This window comes from Nuphar pumila, chromosome 12 (assembly GCF_984573655.1).
Source record: "Nuphar pumila chromosome 12, dmNupPumi1.hap1.1, whole genome shotgun sequence".
In the NCBI taxonomy this organism is placed as follows: Eukaryota; Viridiplantae; Streptophyta; class Magnoliopsida; order Nymphaeales; family Nymphaeaceae; genus Nuphar; species Nuphar pumila.
Genome location: NC_143260.1, coordinates 81638313 through 81657175, shown reverse-complemented (window position 1 = coordinate 81657175; position 18863 = coordinate 81638313). Strand labels below are relative to the sequence as shown.

The 18863-nt window shown below is 37.3% G+C and overlaps 1 pseudogene; it reads left to right on the top strand.

The window, feature by feature from the left end:
* The first annotated feature begins 451 nt into the window (after positions 1–451).
* Positions 452–17585, top strand: LOC149821074 (uncharacterized; annotated as a pseudogene).
* The last annotated feature ends 1278 nt before the right edge of the window (positions 17586–18863 follow it).

Below are 18863 nucleotides of genomic sequence, written 5' to 3'. Positions count from 1 at the left end.
TCATCAGGTGTGTACTCTCTGTGTCAGTCCAACACATTCGATCACTGAGTGCCCTTCGGCAACTCAGTACCCTGAATTTGTGCAAGAGCAAGTTCAGGTTGCTCAGGGTTACGCCAGACCCCCGAACAATCCATATTCACCTACATATAACCTGGGGTGGCGTAATCATCCTAACTTTTCATGGAAGAATCCTCAGCCTTCTACTCAGCTTCCCCCCTCTCAGCCTGCTCGGTCACCACCATTCACTCAGACATTTCAGAGGTCGAGCTATCCTCAGAACACTTCTTCTTTTTCTCCTCAGCTCTCACAAGAGTCTACTCCGCAGACTTTTTTCGAGGAGAGACTTCTCCAAGCGTTCCGAGAGGTGAAAACCTCTAATCAGAATGCCTTCGAGAAGTGCAGTCAGATCTTGAGCTCGCACACTCAGTCCATTGCGAAGTTAGAATCGCAAATGGGGCAGTTAGCAGAAGCGATCAGTCGGAGACCTGAGGGTAGTTTGCCGAGTCAGGCAGTGATGAACCCAAAGGGCAAGGAATCAATAACAGGAGGCATGTACATCACAGAGTCACAGCAACAGGCCAAATCTGTTATGGCCCTTAGGAGTGGACGTGAGTATCATGTCGAGAGTAGAGAGAGGACAGATGAGTCAGACTCGACACACCATCTTCTGCGACTCAGTCCTTCACCTCAGTTCAGGAGCAGGATAGGAGTGAGCCTTCTCACAAAGAGGAGGACCCCCAGATGTATATTCCAAAACCACCTTATCCCAAAGCGTTAGAATCTCCCGTGGGCAGAGGAAAGCAAAGCACGAAGGTCCAGGACATGCTCAAGATCTTCAAGCATGTACGGATCAACCTGCCTTTGCTAGATGCCATTCATCAGGTGCCGGCTTATGCTAAATTCCTTAAGGAACTATGTACCCAGAAGAGGAAATCCAGAGGAAGAGTTCCTACCAAGATGCATCTGGCTGAGCAGATGAGTTCAGTGATTCAGCATCAGACTCCACCAAAGCTCAAGGACCCTAGAGCCCTGATCATTGCATGTGCCATAGGAAACATCCGCATAGAACACGCTTTACTCAACCTTGGAGCAAGCGTGAACATTCTGCCCGGATATTTCTATGATTCATTTGAGCTAGGAGAAATGAGATCGACTCCGATTACACTTCAGCTAGCAGATTGTTCTGTCAAGGTACCGAGAGGTGTCTTGGAAGATGTGCTAGTTAAAGTGGACGAGTTCTATTTTCCAGTCGATTTCATTATCCTTGACATGGAAGGAGTTGATAGCCAGCACCAGACTCTGATCATTCTTGGTGATTGTCAATGCATGCATCAATTGCAGAATCGGAGCTATGGACTTGTCATTCGACAATCGAAAGGTCAGGATGAACATTTTCAATGTCACGATGGGTCCAGTGAGAGATATGGAGTGCTTCCAAGTTGATATAGCACAAGATTTAGTGGAAGCACAACCAGAGTTGTATATGACAGAGGATTCCCTGGATATGTATCATACAGGAGATGATAGTTGTAGACTTAGTGTAGATGTGTCATTAGTTTCGTTAGGATTCCCTCCTTGGAGAGGGAGCATTGAGCCTCTCCCACCACTTGCTGAGACCCCAGCCAAATCATCGATAGAGTCTCCCCCGCAACTTGAGCTGAAATCCTTACCGGATTCACTCAAGTATGCATACATCAGTGTTGGTGAGACTCTGCCTGTGATGATCTCGTCACTGCTCATAGAGGAGCAGGAGCAGAGACTGCTAGACATTTTGCGAGAGCACAAGGCAGCGATTGGCTGGGGGGGTTGCTGATTTGAAAGGGATTGATCCTTCATTCTGCATGTATCAGATTCATTGTGACGAACAAGCCAAGTCCACGTGACATACAAAGAAGATTAAACCCTAATATGAAAGAGGTGGTGAAAAATGAGGTGGTCAAATGTTTGGATGTTGGGATCGTATACCCCATTTCTGATAGCCAGTGGGTCAGTCTGATTCAGGTTGTGCCAAAGAAATATGGACTCACTGTTGTGGAGAGCGAAAAGGGGGAAAGCATTCCGATGAGGACCACCACAGGGTGGCGAGTCTATATTGATTACAGAAAGTTGAATGTAGCAACATGAAAGGATCACTTTCCGTTGCCATTCATTGATCAGATTTTGGAAAGACTCGCAGGACAGAGCTACTACTGTTTCTTGGACGGATATTCGGGATATAATCAAGTAGTTGTCCATCCTGATGACCAGAAGAAAACCACATTTACATGTCTATATGGCACTTTTGCGTTCAGACGTATGTCGTTTGGGCTCTGCAATGCCCCGGCAACATTTCAAAGGTGCATGTTAGCTATCTTCTCTGACATGGTGGATGATGTCATGGAAGTTTTCATGGACAATTTTTCTGTGTATGGCTCTTCCTTTGAGGATTGCCTTCAGAAACTTACTTGAGTATTGAGTAGGTGTATGGAGACAAACCTGGTTTTGAGTTGGGAGAAGAGTCATTTTATGGTCCAAGAGGGGATAGTGCTCGGACACATTGTGTCCAAAAGAGGGATAGAGGTTGATCGAGCGAAGGTTGAGTCTATTTCACGATTGACTCCACCTACCACTGTTAAGCAGGTTCGGTCATTCTTAGGGCATGCCGGATTTTACAGGCGATTCATCAAAGATTTTAGAAAAATCTCTCGACCGCTTTGATCATTATTGGAAAAGGATTAGCCCTTTGAGTTTAGTGATGATTGTATGAAGGCCTTTGAGATACTCAAAGAAGCCTTGACCATTGCACCCATTTTGAGACCTCTGAATTGGATGATTCCATTCGAGATTATGTGCGATGCGTTCGATTATGCGATGGGGGCCATTTTAGGACAAATGATTGACAAGAAGCCCTATGTGATATACTATGCGAGCAGAACTCTACCTGATGCTCAAATGAACTATACCATGACAGAGAAGGAACTACTCGCGGTAGTATTCGCTTTGGATAAGTTTAGGTCCTATCTTCTCAGTTCGAAAGTGGTTGTCTATTCTGATCACGTTGCATTGAAGTACCTTCTTAGCAAGAAAGACACCAAACCGAGGCTCATCCGATGGGTTCTGCTACTAGAGGAGTTTGATCTCGATATTCGAGATAAGAAGGGAAGTGAGAACGTAGTAGCAAACCATCTCTCTAGACTGATCATGGAGACCACTCAGAATCAGAGATCGATCAGTGATTCTTTCCCCAATGAGCAGATTATGGCAGTTGGAACATCGCAGTTACCCTGGTTTGCAGATATTGTGAATTATCTGGTTTCGAGGCAGATTCCTGAGCATTGGAATAAGAATGAGCGAGAGCGATTTTTATCACAGGTGAGACATTATTATTGGGATGGTCCAGAGTTGTTCAAATATTGTGCAGACCAGATCATCAGAAGATGCGTACCAGAGGAGGAGTATGAGTTCATCCTCAGTTTTTGTCATTCATTAGCCTGTGGAGGGCATTTTAGCAGTAGGAAGACAGCTGCAAAGGTTTTACAGTCTGCATTTTTTTGGCCCACACTCCACAGAGATGCGCATGAGTTCTGTAGGAAATGCATCCGTTGTCAGCATACTGGGAACATGTCCAAGAGGGACATGATGCCCTTGCTCCCGATCTTGATTGTTGAGATTTTTGATGTTTGGGGCATAGATTTTATGGGACCATTTCTGCCATCATTTGGCAATTTATATATCTTAGTGGTGGTTGATTATGTGTCCAAATGGGTCGAGGTTGTGGCAACCAAGACCAATGATCATAGAGTGGTGCTTAAGTTCATTAAGCATAATATTTTCAGTCGTTTTGGTGTGCCATCTGCGATGATAAGTGATGGTGGCAAGCATTTTAGGAATGTGCAGGTAGCTTCTCTTTTGAGAAAGTATTTTGTCAATCATCGGTTCACCACTCCTTATCATCCGCAGACCAGTGGACAGGTTGAGGTTTCTAATAGGGAAATTAAGCGGCTTTTAGAAAAGACAGTTCATCCAGACCGCAAGGATTGGTCCCAGCGCTTAGATAATGCTCTTTGGGCATATAGGACTGCATTTAAAACTCCCATTGGCATGTCCCCGTATCGGCTTGTTTTTGAAAAAGCATGCCACCTCCCTGTCGAGCTGGAACACAGAGCATATTGGGCAATCAAGAAGTTTAATTTTGACCTCACCCAGGCTGCCAAAGAGCGATCATTGCAGCTCACCGAGTTAGAAGAGCTCAAGAATGATGCATATGAGAATGCCAAGTTATATAAAGCTCGCACTAAGGCCTTTCATGATAAACACATTATCAGAAAAGTGTTTGAGCCGGATCAGAAAGTGTGGTTATTCAATTCTCGTTTGCAGCTATTCCCAGGTAAATTAAGGTCAAGATGGGATGGACCTTATATCGTGAGAGAAGTATTCCCGCACGGAGCAGTGACATTATTTGACCCACAAACCGACGGCACATTCAAGGTGAATGGGCAAAGACTGAAGCCCTACATTTCAGATACCTTACAGGCTGGTGAGTGTGAGGTCTGGGATCTCATGAAGGAATAGGATTTGAGCAGAGGAATGTATCATATGTAGATAGTAGAATTAGTTTTGTTTTTCAGTTTCAGCATTTGCTTTTGTTCAGTCATTTTATTTCATATGAACTTACACTTATTCTGATTCATGCAGGTTTATCTAATATTTTATGTGTGAGGATTAGTTATCAGGTGCAGAGCACAACCTTCAGAGCAGAACATTGACCAGATTAGCAGAAACTATGCTTTCGTATATGCATAGTGGTAGTCCAAAGTCAATTTTATCATCAACTTCAGAGGCCCGACACATATTAGGTTGTATCTATCCTTTTTCTCGTATTTAGTTTATTGATCTTTAGTGTGCATTTGTATTGCATGTTTACACATTTTGTATGCCACTAAAGACAGTGTCATTCAAGCATGGGGGGGTGGTTTAGATACACACTAAAAAAAATTTTATGTCAAGTAGCTAAAAACTCAAAAAATTAGGTCATTAAGAACAATTTTGTAGCATATATGATTGTTTTTTGCATAATCTAACAATTTAGAATTTTTTAAGCCCCATGTAAAAAAAAATTCTGATCTGATCCAAATAGAGTAGTTATTTATGAAACTGTTCAAAGAAAAGATAGTATTTGAATATTAGAATGTTTTGAATCACTTTAGTATAAGTATGCACAGTATGTTTTGTGGGAAAACTAAGCAATTGAAAGATGTTTAGAAATATGAGCTTAAAAGAAAAGAACTGTGTTTAGTTGTTGATGTCTTCGCGATTCCCAGTAGTTGAGCTCAAACACAAGTTGAAGTGTTTGAGGCCTCTTGACGAAAAGGATAACGAAGGAGATCAGCTTCTTGTCTAGTCGATATATGTGGCCTATTTGGTTCGAGCAAGTAGAGTCTGAAGGGTGTTTTACACCTGGTGCCCTAAAGTCATCTGGTTTGGGAGCCACCGATTCGAAAGCTTGTTACATGAACTTCATAGAAAGCCTAAGAGATAGAGACATTTCACATGATGAGAAAAAGACTATACGTAAACTATTAAAATAGAAGGTCTAGTGACTCGAGCAATTAAGTCTGAGGGACACTCTGTATCTGGTGCCCTAAGGTCGTCTGGCCTAGGAATCACTGACCCAAAGCTCGCTACATGGGTCACAAAACTGGATATTATAAATAGTGCTCAAGTGAGAAGAATGCTCAAGAGAGAAGAAATGAAAAAAAAAATGGTGAAAATTTGAAAATCAAAAGAAAAAGAGTGAGCTTAATGAGGAAAATTCATTGCTTAGGAATAATTGTGAAATGTTGTGCAGAAAATATACAAGTGAGGATAAATGAATAATAACATGATAATAATTGACTTTCTGAAGAAAATCATAGATAATTACAAGTTTAGAAAAGTGAAAGAAAAAGGTTTTTACTGTGGTGGCATAAGAATTCTAAATTTGTTATGAGAGTGTACATTACATGAAATATTTGCTTAAACTGATTTTTTATTTGCCTAATATTTTTGAAAAATCATTCTTGCATGACATTGATGTTTGTGGGTAGCATCGCTGCAAATCCTCACGAGACCTTACTCGTCCACTGGGGTAACCCAGGGGTTTAAAGGGCTTGTTGCATGAGCTAAATGCAACCGTGATTCCTACAAAAGTGAGTTAGGATTTTAATTGTTTAGTGCATAGTTGTCTATTTTTTCAAGTTCATAACTCAGTTAGTTGTTTGTTAAGGGACTAACAAACATTCAAGCATGGGGGTATTTGATGATGCATGAAATGCACATCATTTTATTATTATATTCATGCATTTTTATGTGATTTTAAGGTTTAGAACCCATGATTGGAGGTATTTAGACATAATGGAATCTTGGTTCGAATTTCAAGTAAATCAGAGTTAAATTGAGTGAGATATTACAATTTTAGTGCTTGGGCATGGATTTCAAGGTAATTCGGATCCAGATCCGACCCAAATAGATCATCTTGGGCCTTGGATCAGTTCTTAAAACATCATAATCCATCTTACATGTGATCCAAAACCCATTTAGAAAAAGGTTTTCAGAAAACCCCTTCCAAAAGAGGCGCAGAGCAAAAATTTTTATTTTAAATCTCTTTTGAAATTTTGGAAATTTGAGCCAAAATATAAAAATGTCTTTTCTGAAAACCCTAGGCGTCTTTGCCTAGAGACTAGCACCACATTTGTTGATTCTTGCTCCAGCCATCACACGCCATCATACTTGTTTTTCTTTGGGTTTTACTTGAGATTCATGCATTGTCCCTTGTTATTTCTCTTTGTTTTCATATATCTTTTTCATTTCTACTCCTCCTTGTTGGGTGTTGATCATATGTGCTCTCTTTTGTAGGTGTAGCAGAAATTGAAGACGTCAATCTTGCGTGGAGTGCTGTCTACTCCAACAAGATAGATTGGCTCTACCTCCATCTGATCCTCTACTCCAACCGATTGTGAATTGGATCACCTTCCACCTTCGGTGTGCTTCAACCGTATTGCAACTGCAAGAAAGAGTTCCATCGTGCTGCTCCAGCATCATTGAAGAAGATTGGACAAATTTCCATTGGCAGATTCCGCTCTTTCCACCCCCACATTCGTCGGATCGCCCTTGAGGTAGGTCTTTCCCTTCTCTTTCTTTTAGATAATATTGTGTCATCCTATAGTCGAGTTTCTCTAAATCTCAGCCCCTTTCTTATTTTTCATTTCTTTTGACAGCAAAACCACTGTCATTAATTGAGTCTTTGCTGTGATTGAATGTCAAGTATGGTTTCAGTTTAGGCGTTAATCACTTTCAATAGTCAGTTTTCACAAAAAGTTCAAGAATCGGCTAGAAGTGATCTAGCCGATTTTAACGTTTTGTTTCGTTGTCTTTTCTGCGTTTTTTAGGCATGCAGCATGTTCAAATTGTGTCTTCTACCCAGCTATGGTTGCATTTGAGTTTAATTAGGTGATTTAATCGTGGTCATGTAGGGTGTCTAGTTCAAGTGTATAAATCGGCTAGTTGTGTCTTGTTAAGGTCAAACGATTTTTTTTGTTTCACATTAGTCAATTCTTTTTGGGTTACAATTTCAGTGAGTTATGTTTTAGGCAGTTCTAAATTGGATTTAGATGATAATTAGATTAAAGTTTGGTTTTAATTTAGTTTGAAATATGTTTCAAAAAGAAAAAGAAAGAAAAAATTCTCATTTTTTTTTTATAGTTTAGGCAAAACTCATTTTAGGCGTGTTAATGGTTGTCATTTCCTTCATGGAGAAGGTAGTCGTGGTTGTAGCTTAAATTTTAGGAAAGTGTGTCTTCATTCTATTTAGCTTTAGTAATTTTAGGTAAGTCAGTAATGTCGATTTAGGTGTATTATTCAAAATAGTTAGTTCTTTCCAATTCGTGTTTTACATGCTATTCATATTCTTTGAGTTATTTGTGTATAGGTTAATTTAGTTAGGTTAATGATAGATTAGATTAGCTAAGTATTTAGTTTTGCATTTTAGATAAAGGGCACTTGGGTAATTTTGGTGGAAAAACGATTTTGGTAGGTTGAAAAATTCACTCAAATTCATGGAATCCAATTGAGGAATTTGTAACCCCCTTCTAGTCCAGCCAATATAGAAATATTTATCCTTTCAAAGTTTGGAAACAAAATTGAGTTTCAAATTCCTTTCTAAAATTTGTTTGTAAGGCTTTGGGAAAGAGTTTAAAAAGGGGCTACCTTCTTTTAATGAAACCCTAAAAACGTGTGGGTCCCTCAAGCTGGACAGTTTTTGCAATTGTGATCTTTCCAAATGGATTATTAAGGTAAGAGTGGATGGGTGTTGTCATTTCCAATTTTGTTGTCTAGCATTTATAACCCTTCATTAAATCCATATCTTGACCTAGCATAGATATAGTACTAACCATTTTAGTAAGTGTTGAATTATCCTTAGATTTTAGAAATCGTGATTTATCATTTAGGTAGGTCTTCATTAGTGTTAATTGAATCCCATTTAGGCGTGTAATTTAGATAGATTCATTTAATTATTTTTCTTCCTTTTCGGTTTTCACAAATAGTCTTTATTTATTAGGTGTCTATTTTAGTTAAGTCTCAAATTTAGTTAACCCTAGTGGGTCCATTTAGGTAGGGCGTGAGCTTAGTCAAAGTCAAACATGAATTGTCCTACTTAGTGTCTTGAGTCAACTAACCCTAGTTAAATATTAACTTTAGTAGATTCAAATTCATATTTAACTCTAATTTAGAAGTATCTAACATGGATAGTGTAGTTAGTTTTGCAAAGTAGTTTAACATAGTTTAAAAATAGTGTTTTGTTAGGATTAGATTTAGTGATACTTGTGTAATTCATTGCATGTTTGCTTAGTCACTCCATTTGATTTCATTTTCTGTAGTTAACAGAAAATTAGAACATTTATGACTGTTTTTACATATCATTCAATGTCATAGTGCAATTAGATGGTTATTTCAAATGAATAGTGCATTGATTTAAAAACTCGATTTTTACTGCATCTTGCACTTGTCATTTTATGTGCAAATTTTTGAAGTTTTTCCAGAATTTTTCTTCTATTCTCTTCATTTGGGTGTTCACTGTTAGCAGTCCAAAAATCAGCTCATTTCGAGTTGATTTGGTCTGACTTTTAACCGTTTTTCAAAATCAGTTTTTTCGGGTTTTTCAGTTTCGGGACATACGATTTCCAGATTTTTCACGAATTTGAAACGCTTATATCTGGAGCTTCAGAAGAATTTTTTAAAATACTTAACATCTGACAGATTCTTAAATCTGTCAGGAACAAAACAAAAGATATTTTGTGAAAATTGGACTTTGTTTTCTTCTTCAAATTCTCTGTTTGCGAAAAGTTGTCAGAATCCACTTTTGCACTAGTTGAGGGTAAAACAGTCATTTTCTTAGTTTTGTGATTTTCAGTAGTTTTAGTGTTTTTATGCATGTTAGTTAGTGCATTTGCAATAATTAACCTAGTTAGACATAGGATAATTAGTTGGTGCTCTTAGAATTGATATCTTAGTTAATTTTGAATTTTTATTATATTAATTGTTTGTAGAATTAGGTTTAGTATAATTTTAGATTTAATTATCATGTTTGTGTACTGACTTGTTCTTTTCTTTGTGTTAGGTTGATAAGCTTACTACAGATTACAAGGTTAATCTTGTCAAGCGCAAAAAAAAAATTATACTTGGCGAAAGGATGAAATTGCCCTTGGTGATCTGGAGGAGAATTTAGATTTGTGTTTCTAGTTATTGTAATTTTAGTTGTAATTTCTTTAGAAGTTGTATCTATTAACTTAGATTAAGAGTTTGATATTAATAAATTGAAATCTTTATAAGTAATTTGGATAGTTCTTGTTCCCTGTGGATTCGACCCGTACTTGCCACATTCATGGAAAGTCGGTTTTTATTATTTTTGGTTGACAATTTTCCAACTGTTTTACTGGAAAATATTATTTAAAAATAACCACTACAAAAAGTGCAACCACGATGCATGGGTTCTTAATATTTTTGGAAATAGTTGGGATCATATTGTCGTTCTTTATAATCATACGCTATGGCATAGACACCTCCTTTGTTCCAGCTATCCAATTGTTTCCTGTAGCGTTTGTGTCAATTCATGTTCTTGGCCCCACCATTATTCATGTTCCTTCTCACTTCCACATGCTTCTTTGGGATAGACTGTCCCAAGCCAGATTATAAGAGAACTTGACTACCATGCTGCAACTTAGTTTTATAATTGTTAAATAACCAAATATCGCGGTCAGATAGTCTCACACCCTCAGCAACAAGCTCTTGGTCCTCATCCTCCCTATCTCTATATGGTCTCCACACAACCTGTACATTGGAGATTATGGTTTAGGTATAGACAATTATTCATGTTAATAAATGATAAATATTAAAATTATTTATAATAATGAATGCTAAATATATTACAATGACTATTACTAAGAATGCAAATGATTACAACAATTTATAGTACTGAAAGATAAATGCTAAAGCGATAATGATTTCTACTAAGAAAGACAAAATCTTACAACAAAGATTACTTAAGAATGTCAAACATTCCAACGATTTATACTACTAAATGATAAATGTTGAAATGATTGTAAACGATTTTAAACCATTTATCTCATTTAGTTGCAGACCATCTAAAATGAACTTAGAATTATCCTCCTTGACATTTATTCTAGTCCACCGACCGATCTTTGAAAAACCAAAAATCGTAGGGCTACACTGAGGATGTAACGCGATAATATGCTCCCATGCTCAGGCCTACAATAATAATATATTAGTAATACTACAACCTTCAACAAGATTAGTCTACAAGTACTAAATATGTAATAAACAAATACCTGAAAAAATGGCCAAAACCCCCCAACGGTTTTTGTACTCTTACGAGTACAGTAAAGTTGACTGTACAAGTGTGCGAGCATAGCAGAACTCCATGCTCAGTTGTCGACTTCATCTAAGTCTTTGAGGAACTGCAGCCACAAGTAACTTATTCTCGAAGCAAAACAATCGAAAAATAAGGTAAGACCAAAAAAATAAAGAAGGAAGTTGTGCAACTCTTGATCAGCTCTTTCAGATGCACATGTAGTGGACCAGCCTTCCCATTTATTATGGAAAGAAGAAACTTTCATCGATGTAGAATTGTTTCCACCAGAATTACATTGACTTCAGTCATCCATCGACATTCCTAAAAGGGTCGTGCACTTGTCCCTTGCTTATAGTTTGAATCTAATAATAGGATAGCACTTTCATGACACTTAAGGCCAGTAATCCATGCCACATCTTTTAGGGTCATGGCGATCTCAAAAGAATCGAACTGGAATGTGTTCGTCTGATGATTCCACTTATTTACCAGGTGGGTCATGGTGTTCCAGCACGTTTCAAAAAAATGTTGGTCCAGAAGACCACCAAAGTGCATGTTTCGTAATCAATCCTTTGGATATGCACTTAGCTGACCATACCACGACAGAACTACAAACCACTGAGACCGCCCTCTGAGCTTTTCACATGGTGCTCTACTTCTCTTCTGACCTCCCTGTAACACAAAATAGCATATTATTCGTATCAATTGTAAATTAGTCTCATTTGTACTTCTACACGTCGATATATATAGTAATCGCTATACATAGTAATACCTATCACAGTAAATCATTCACAGTAATCGCTATCACATTAATTGCTATCACATTAATCGCTATCACAGTAGTACCTATCACAGTAAATCGTGACAGATAGGATTGATTTACGTACCTTGGTCATAATTTTCTCATCTTCATCCCCTCCCTCTCTCTCTCCTCTGCCTTTTTTGTTTCTCTACTACCTCCCTTTGCTTTTCTACTTTTTCCTTCCTTCGCTCCTTCGCCTCCCTCCTCTGCTTGTTAATTTCTTCCTTCCTTTCTCTTTCCTTCTCTTCCTCCTTCTGATTTTTCCTTTCCCTTTCCTTCTCTTCCTCTTTTTGCTTCTTCATTTCTCTTTTCTTCTCTTCCTCCTTTTGCTTCTTCATTTCCCTTTCTTTCTCTTCCTTATGCTTTTTCCTTTCCCTTTTCTTCTCTTCCTCTTTCAGCTTCTTCCTTTCTCTTTCCTTATCTTTCTCGTCCTCCTTCTCCTTCCTTTGCCTTTCCTTCTCTTCCTCGTCCTCCTTCTCATTCTCCTTCTCCTTTATTTGCCTTTCTTTCTCTTCCTCATTCTGATGCTTTTTCCTTTGCCTTTCTTCTTCCATCTTCATTATTTGTCTTTCATTCTCTTCCTCATCTTTCTTCTTCTTCAATTGCTTTTCCATCTTCTCCTTCGCCTCCTTCTTCATTTGCCTTATCCGCCTTTGCTTTTCAAAATATTCTTGCTTCATCAGTTGCCTTTCCTTCTCTTCTTCCTCCTTCTTCTTCTTCAATTGCCTTTCCCTCTCCTCCTTCTTCTCCTCCTCCTTATTCTTTTTTTGCCTTTCCCTCTCATCCGCCTCCTCCTTATTCTTTTTTTGCTTTTCCTTCTCATATGCCCCCTCCTTATTCTTTTTTTGTCTTTCATTCTCCTCCTCCTCCTTCTCCCTTTACCTTTCTCTTTCCTATGCCTTCTTCCTTTGCCTTTGCTTTTCGTTCTCCTCCTTCTTCCTTTACTTTTCCTTCTCTTTGTCATCCTTATTCTTCTTCATCTTTAGTTCTTCCACATTCTTCCTTTGGTCTTCAGCCTCAATATCTGATGGATAATCCTTCGCATAATATAATTTCAACGCTTTGTACCTGTCTTTATCATTTTCAATCTTCATTATAATTTGATACCTTCAATAATGTTCATGTAGATGGGACTGGTGGGCAACTTCTCTAATATTCATTTCATAGAACAGCGGGGTATTTCTTGTCTGACGAGCTTTAGACATTGCTTACCTGCACAACACATAAATTTAACAGCATCATTATATGTTACAACCGCCTCCTCCACTATATAATAATACAAATTATTCCATTTGTTACACAATCACCAATATTACAAATCGTCGCAATATTTGGCTTTATAAGTAAACATCGTTGTAAGATTTAGCAAACTTAAGTACAAATCGAGGTAACTTCATAAATACACATCGCTAGTGCTTTAAATGTATAAATTGTTGCTACTTCAAACTTACAAATTGTTGTATAAATTGCATCCTTCATAAGTATATGTCGTTGTAACGTTTGGCTTTATACGTATACATTATTGTATGATTTATCAAACTTAAGTACAAATTATGGTAGTTTCATTAAATTGTTATTGTTTCAAACTATAAATCATTGTTGCATTGAACGTATAAATCATTATAGAAATATAGCCTTCATAAGTACACATCGTTGAAATGTTTGGCCTTCATAAGAACAAATATTGCTAACTATTTTTTGACGCCCATAAGGTGGATAGGTACAAATCGATTTGTTTCAGTATGAAAATAAGTATTATTTAGCATGAATAGTAAAACCAGTTGTAAGATTTAGCATTCATATTTACAAATCTATTTGTTTGCATAACAAAACCTTGGTAATCCGACAGTGGAGGAGAAACACTCAGAAGATAGACACAACTGATGGTGGCAACGATGCTGCCAATACGCAGACGATGGCAAAGGATGCTCCAATGACAGCAGACGACAGAAAAGGGTGCTCTGGCGACAGCAGACGATGACAAAGGGTCCTTCGGTGCAGACGACGGCAAAGGACGCTTTGACAGCAGCAGACGACGGCAAAGGAGAGTTCGGTGGCAGCAGACGACGGCAAAGTTTGCATCATCAAAGGGAGCTCATGTTACAGCAGATGGTGCAAAATTTTACTGCTTAGGGCAAAAACAAAACGTTTGGACTTTAAAGAGTTAACATCATTCTCGAACCGCCATTTCACTTTTCTAGATGGAGGATCTCGAACGGTCGTTTCCCTTTTTTTGAATAGAAAACATTTTTGTCATCTTCTTGAACCGTTGTTTCATGGCAAGAATGGAGGGAAAGGGTATTTAAGTCTTTGCAACCATACCAGATTATGATGCTAAGTGATGTCAACGCACACGAGGATACGAGCCCCATGAGCTTATATATGTGGCGCTCATTGGGACCCCGAACATGCACTGTGGCTAACGGCCATCTTCGGGGGGGGGGCATATAACCTGCTTTAATGGGGGAGGGGAGCAGAAGATTTGCCAGAAACCATGTACGTCAAAAACCATCATTTCAGAGAGCCTCTTGTAAGCAAGGAGCATGCACCAGGATAGGGGCAAGTTATATGTCCCCCGTACACCAGCAGGTGAGTGTACGACGGTGTAGGGTCTTATACACCCGACTGAGCACCATGTGGCACTCAGTCGAGACCCCAAACATGCATTGTAGCTACAGTGCGTGTTCAGGGAGAACACACAACACTTTCTCAACAGAATAGGTGGTACACCCAGATCACGTAAACTCAATAGCAAGAATAAGGCTCAACGATAATCTCCTTCTAAATGAAAAACTCTAGACTCTAATAAAGTTGAGTTTTCTTGAGCTAAAGCCATCTAAAATGATAATCTCGAGTATATCGGTTATTGAAGATAATGATGATCATAATAAGGAATTTGATAAACTTATCATGTTAAAGAATTGTAACCTATTTCAATCGGATAATGACAATTGACTGAGGCAAGAAAAGTCAATTTTGATAAACTCTTGTAAATCTGGGAACTCTATAACTATTTTAAATAGTGGAAAACTCCATGTGTTGAGTACAGAGTATCGTGGATGTAAGTGATCATCTCACCAAATCACGTTAACATTGTGGTAACTCTAAACTTATGCATTTATCTTTATGGTATAGTGTCCTGGGTGAGAGAGTGATTGTGCTCTTCAATGGTTTCAGCATCCATCGACAACTCTATTAAGTTCTCATACCTTCTCAATTTGAATGTGGCAAACTTCGTCACAATCAAGCCTTTCTGTTGTCAAAAAAATAATTGCTCGGCCTCATCGAAAGCAAGGACATGATTGGTTTTGTAGATGGTGAAACTTTGGTCCTAATTCAAACTATTGATGGTGTCTCAAATCCAAATTTTATTGCCTAGAAGAAATTTGATTGATTGTTGCGAGGATGAATCATGTGCACTCTATCAAAAGAAGTGCTAGGTCTCGTCATTGATCGTCAAACATCCAGTGAGATATGGAATATTCTCATTAAGGCCTTTGCTCACGTTTTCAAGGAATGTGAATTTTTGTTGTCAAAAAAGTTGCAATCATACCGAAAAAGAAATCTTTTGGTAAATGAATATGTCAATGGATTTAAGAAAATTTGTGATGAACTTGCAACAATTGGCAAGCCCGTGGAAGATGAAATCATGGTATTTTTTTTATTCTTGAATGAGTTTGGTCATGAGCATGATGTTTCTATAACAACGATGCTAAAGCCACTCATTCTTTCATATGATGACATGATTGGCCTGCTTTAAGGGCGTGAAACCATGCACACCATTCATGAAGAAGGTGTGAATGAAAATCCTGCCTTTATTGAGCAAAAAATTAACAATCAGTGAAATAGATTTAATCCAAAGCAATACTTCAGCTCTAAGGGTCATGGATTTATTCAAGCCGTCCAAGATGGTAGTAGATTCAATCAAAACAAAAGCAAAACTAGTTTACATCATTATAATACCATAATGGGCCAAGAAAAGGAAAAGGGAGTCTTGTGTCAAATATGTGGCAAGATAAAAATTACAGTGCCACCAATTGTTGGCATCCTTTTATTCATGCCTATCAAGTTGAAGATGTTCCACGGGCTCTTACTACCATTAAACTTGCTGATAGCGAAGATCAAGATTGGTTCCCTGACACTAGAGCTACCTCTCACATTACGACAAACTCAGGTAATTTTAAAACTTGTTCCAAGTATTTTGATCTAGAAAATATTATGACTGAAAATGGTGCTAGATTAAATATTACTCATATTGGGTCTATAAAGATTGAAATGGTGATCAATCTCTTCAACTAAATAATGTTTTGGTTGTTCTCGAAATTAAAAAGAATTTGGTGTTCATAAGTTAATTAACCATTGATATGCCCTGTTTGTTCAAGTTTTCATTTGATGGCTTTGTGATTAAGGACAAGAGAACTGGCAGGCAAGTGGCAACAGGGAGTAAAGTAAGAGCAGTATCCAATAACCAACTTTATTATGAGATTAAGTTGTAGAATTAAAATTGTCATAATGTACAAACAACTAAACATCTATAGATATGAAAAGCCACCATTTTTAGGGATCATATTTGGAGATATAATACACACTAAATTTTCTTGATAAGTACTAGAGTTTGTCATCCAACAATTAACTTTTTCTTTTATAGATGGTTATTAAGAACAACACAGTGCATTAGAATTTATAATAAATTTGAGTAAAAGTAAAATATATTTATTAATGGAACCTTGACTACTTAAATGTATATCGGTTATTTCAGTATGTTTGTATCACAAGCAGCGAAGGAAGACCCTGTGTTGCCAGAAAGTCTTTATTGGTTGGTGGACTCATGGCTAGAACTAGAATTTGATATAAATATAGTTGAATATCTACCTATTAAAGCGTTGATAATGCATTCAGGGTCACAAAGGAAGTGTATTATAAGTGCATGTTTTATTGCTTTGTCTTCTTCCTTTGTGTTCTTTTTTCTATTGAAAATGAGTTCAAAAATGTATATTGGTTCTTTATAATATATATCAAATTTAATGTTGTTTTTATATGATAGTAAATATTCTTATATAATTCAATTTTGTATAGTGTAGTCTGATCTAATATTATTTGCATAAAATTAATAAATGTTTATATATAGTCATTCACAACGAGGATGTTTGTGTTCCTTCTTCCCATGGAATGGTTCACCACTCGTCAGCCAAGGTGAACACCTAGACCAAATCCACTTTATATTACATGTGGGTGATACTTCAAAGAAGGAGGAGATGCCCCCTTTGACACCGCAGGCCTCTGCAACTCTAGAGTCATCATTGGTGACCTCAGGTAAATATTAGTCCAGTATTTCTTTTGTATAATTAAAATTTTATTACTATCATTTCTATTAATATATATTTGTTTCTTATAACAAATTAGCAATAGTAGAATCTTCTTAGTGCAAACGTGGGAAGAACAAATGTATAGCCCACTAAAAGCAAATCAAGTAATGAAAGGCTTCAGTAAGTATCAAGCCTAGGATGCAAGGAATCATGGGCAAGGGCACCTCTGTATTCTCTATGAAGCTTTTGTGCATTGTTAGACAGCAGACCAACATGACTCACAAGTCGTAGATAAAAATCTCAGAGAACAAGAAGTTGGTGTTGTGTGGGGCAGTTTATGTAAGTATATTGCCTAACTATATTTTGATAAACAAATTAATCTATAAAAAAATATTACTAACTATATTATGATAATTTGATGCAGACTGAGTTTGATTTAGAGAAGGATATAGTTGAACAGTGTGTTACCATAGATAAGCAGCTTCAACTATCATACTCAATGGTGCAAGAAGGTTTATACAAGCATTATAAGAGGTTTGAAAATCACAAAGAAGCAGCAAAACATCCTCCTGAGAGAGTCAACTTTGAAGTGTGAAAAGAGATTTGCAACTTTTTAACCGAAGACTATTGGACGGTAAGTATTGGATATATATTCATAAGTAAATAAATGTTTACATTTTTAGATTTTCGTAAATTAATTGATCTTTCTTTGGTTAACAGTGGACATTGAAGAAAAATTTTGTGAATAGAGTAAAAAGATGGTACAACATAATAGTAGATCATCTTCGTATATCTATAGGTTTCATACGAGAGTTTTTTATTCCCTAACTTTATTTTTTTTATATAGTAATATAGTGTTAAATATGTTTGATTTAATATATTATAAATTTGTTATTTGAAGACTGAAATAGATGGGCAAGAACCGATGACGTGAGTGTTCTACAAATAGATGCATACCCATTCAGATCACATGACATTCATTTGCAGCGAAGCAGAAGACACCTTTGTAAGTAACTCACACTTTGCAGTAGCAAAGTAGAATTCACATTCATTCATTATATTTTGTACATTATCATTAGTTATTGATAATCAAATATTAACGTTGTGCAAAATAAGTTGCACTCTTTAAAGATTAAAAGTGATGAAACATGTTCTTCACAAGGAGGCCCATCAATGTTGCAGTGAGATGTCTTTGCCAAAGTCCTCAGGAAATAGTCTGGACATGTGAGAGGGATGGGTGCATTTGCCATTATATCCAAAGGCAAAACTCATGTTTCAGAGCTATCTTCTCAGCCGGAGGCAACGCAGTTGGAGCTCCAACAATTAAAAGAACAATTGGAATGTGAGAAAGAAGACCAAGAGCGAGATCAAGAAGACTATAAACGAGAAAGAGAAGAAAAAAAGAAGTTCAAAGAGAAGATGTAGACTTTTATATATTCTCTTAGACAAAAGCCTCCATCCTAGATCTCTCTTATTTTCTTGTAGATAAAACCGCAAGATGTATATATGTTGGATGAACATGTCATAGTTTTTTATGTCATGTTATGTTTTAAGGACACATGTCTGATGATGGGTTTTTTTTTTCTATTTGGCCTGCATTAAATTTTTTCTGTTATAGTTAGTGTAAAACTATGACATTGTCATGCCTAGATGTCATGTGGCAAACATGAGTAACTGGAGGTGGACCCCATGATCAAGAAGTTAATAATTCAAGTTTGAGTGCAAGTACAAAAACAAATTGCATTATCATGAGTTATTAGATGAGCTAATATCAAGCCATTCATAAATAACTTGGTTCCTTTTTGAGCCTCGAGTCTTCCTGCTCGAGGATTGTATTCTTAGCAATGGAACTTCTAGTACATAGTCTGTCCTA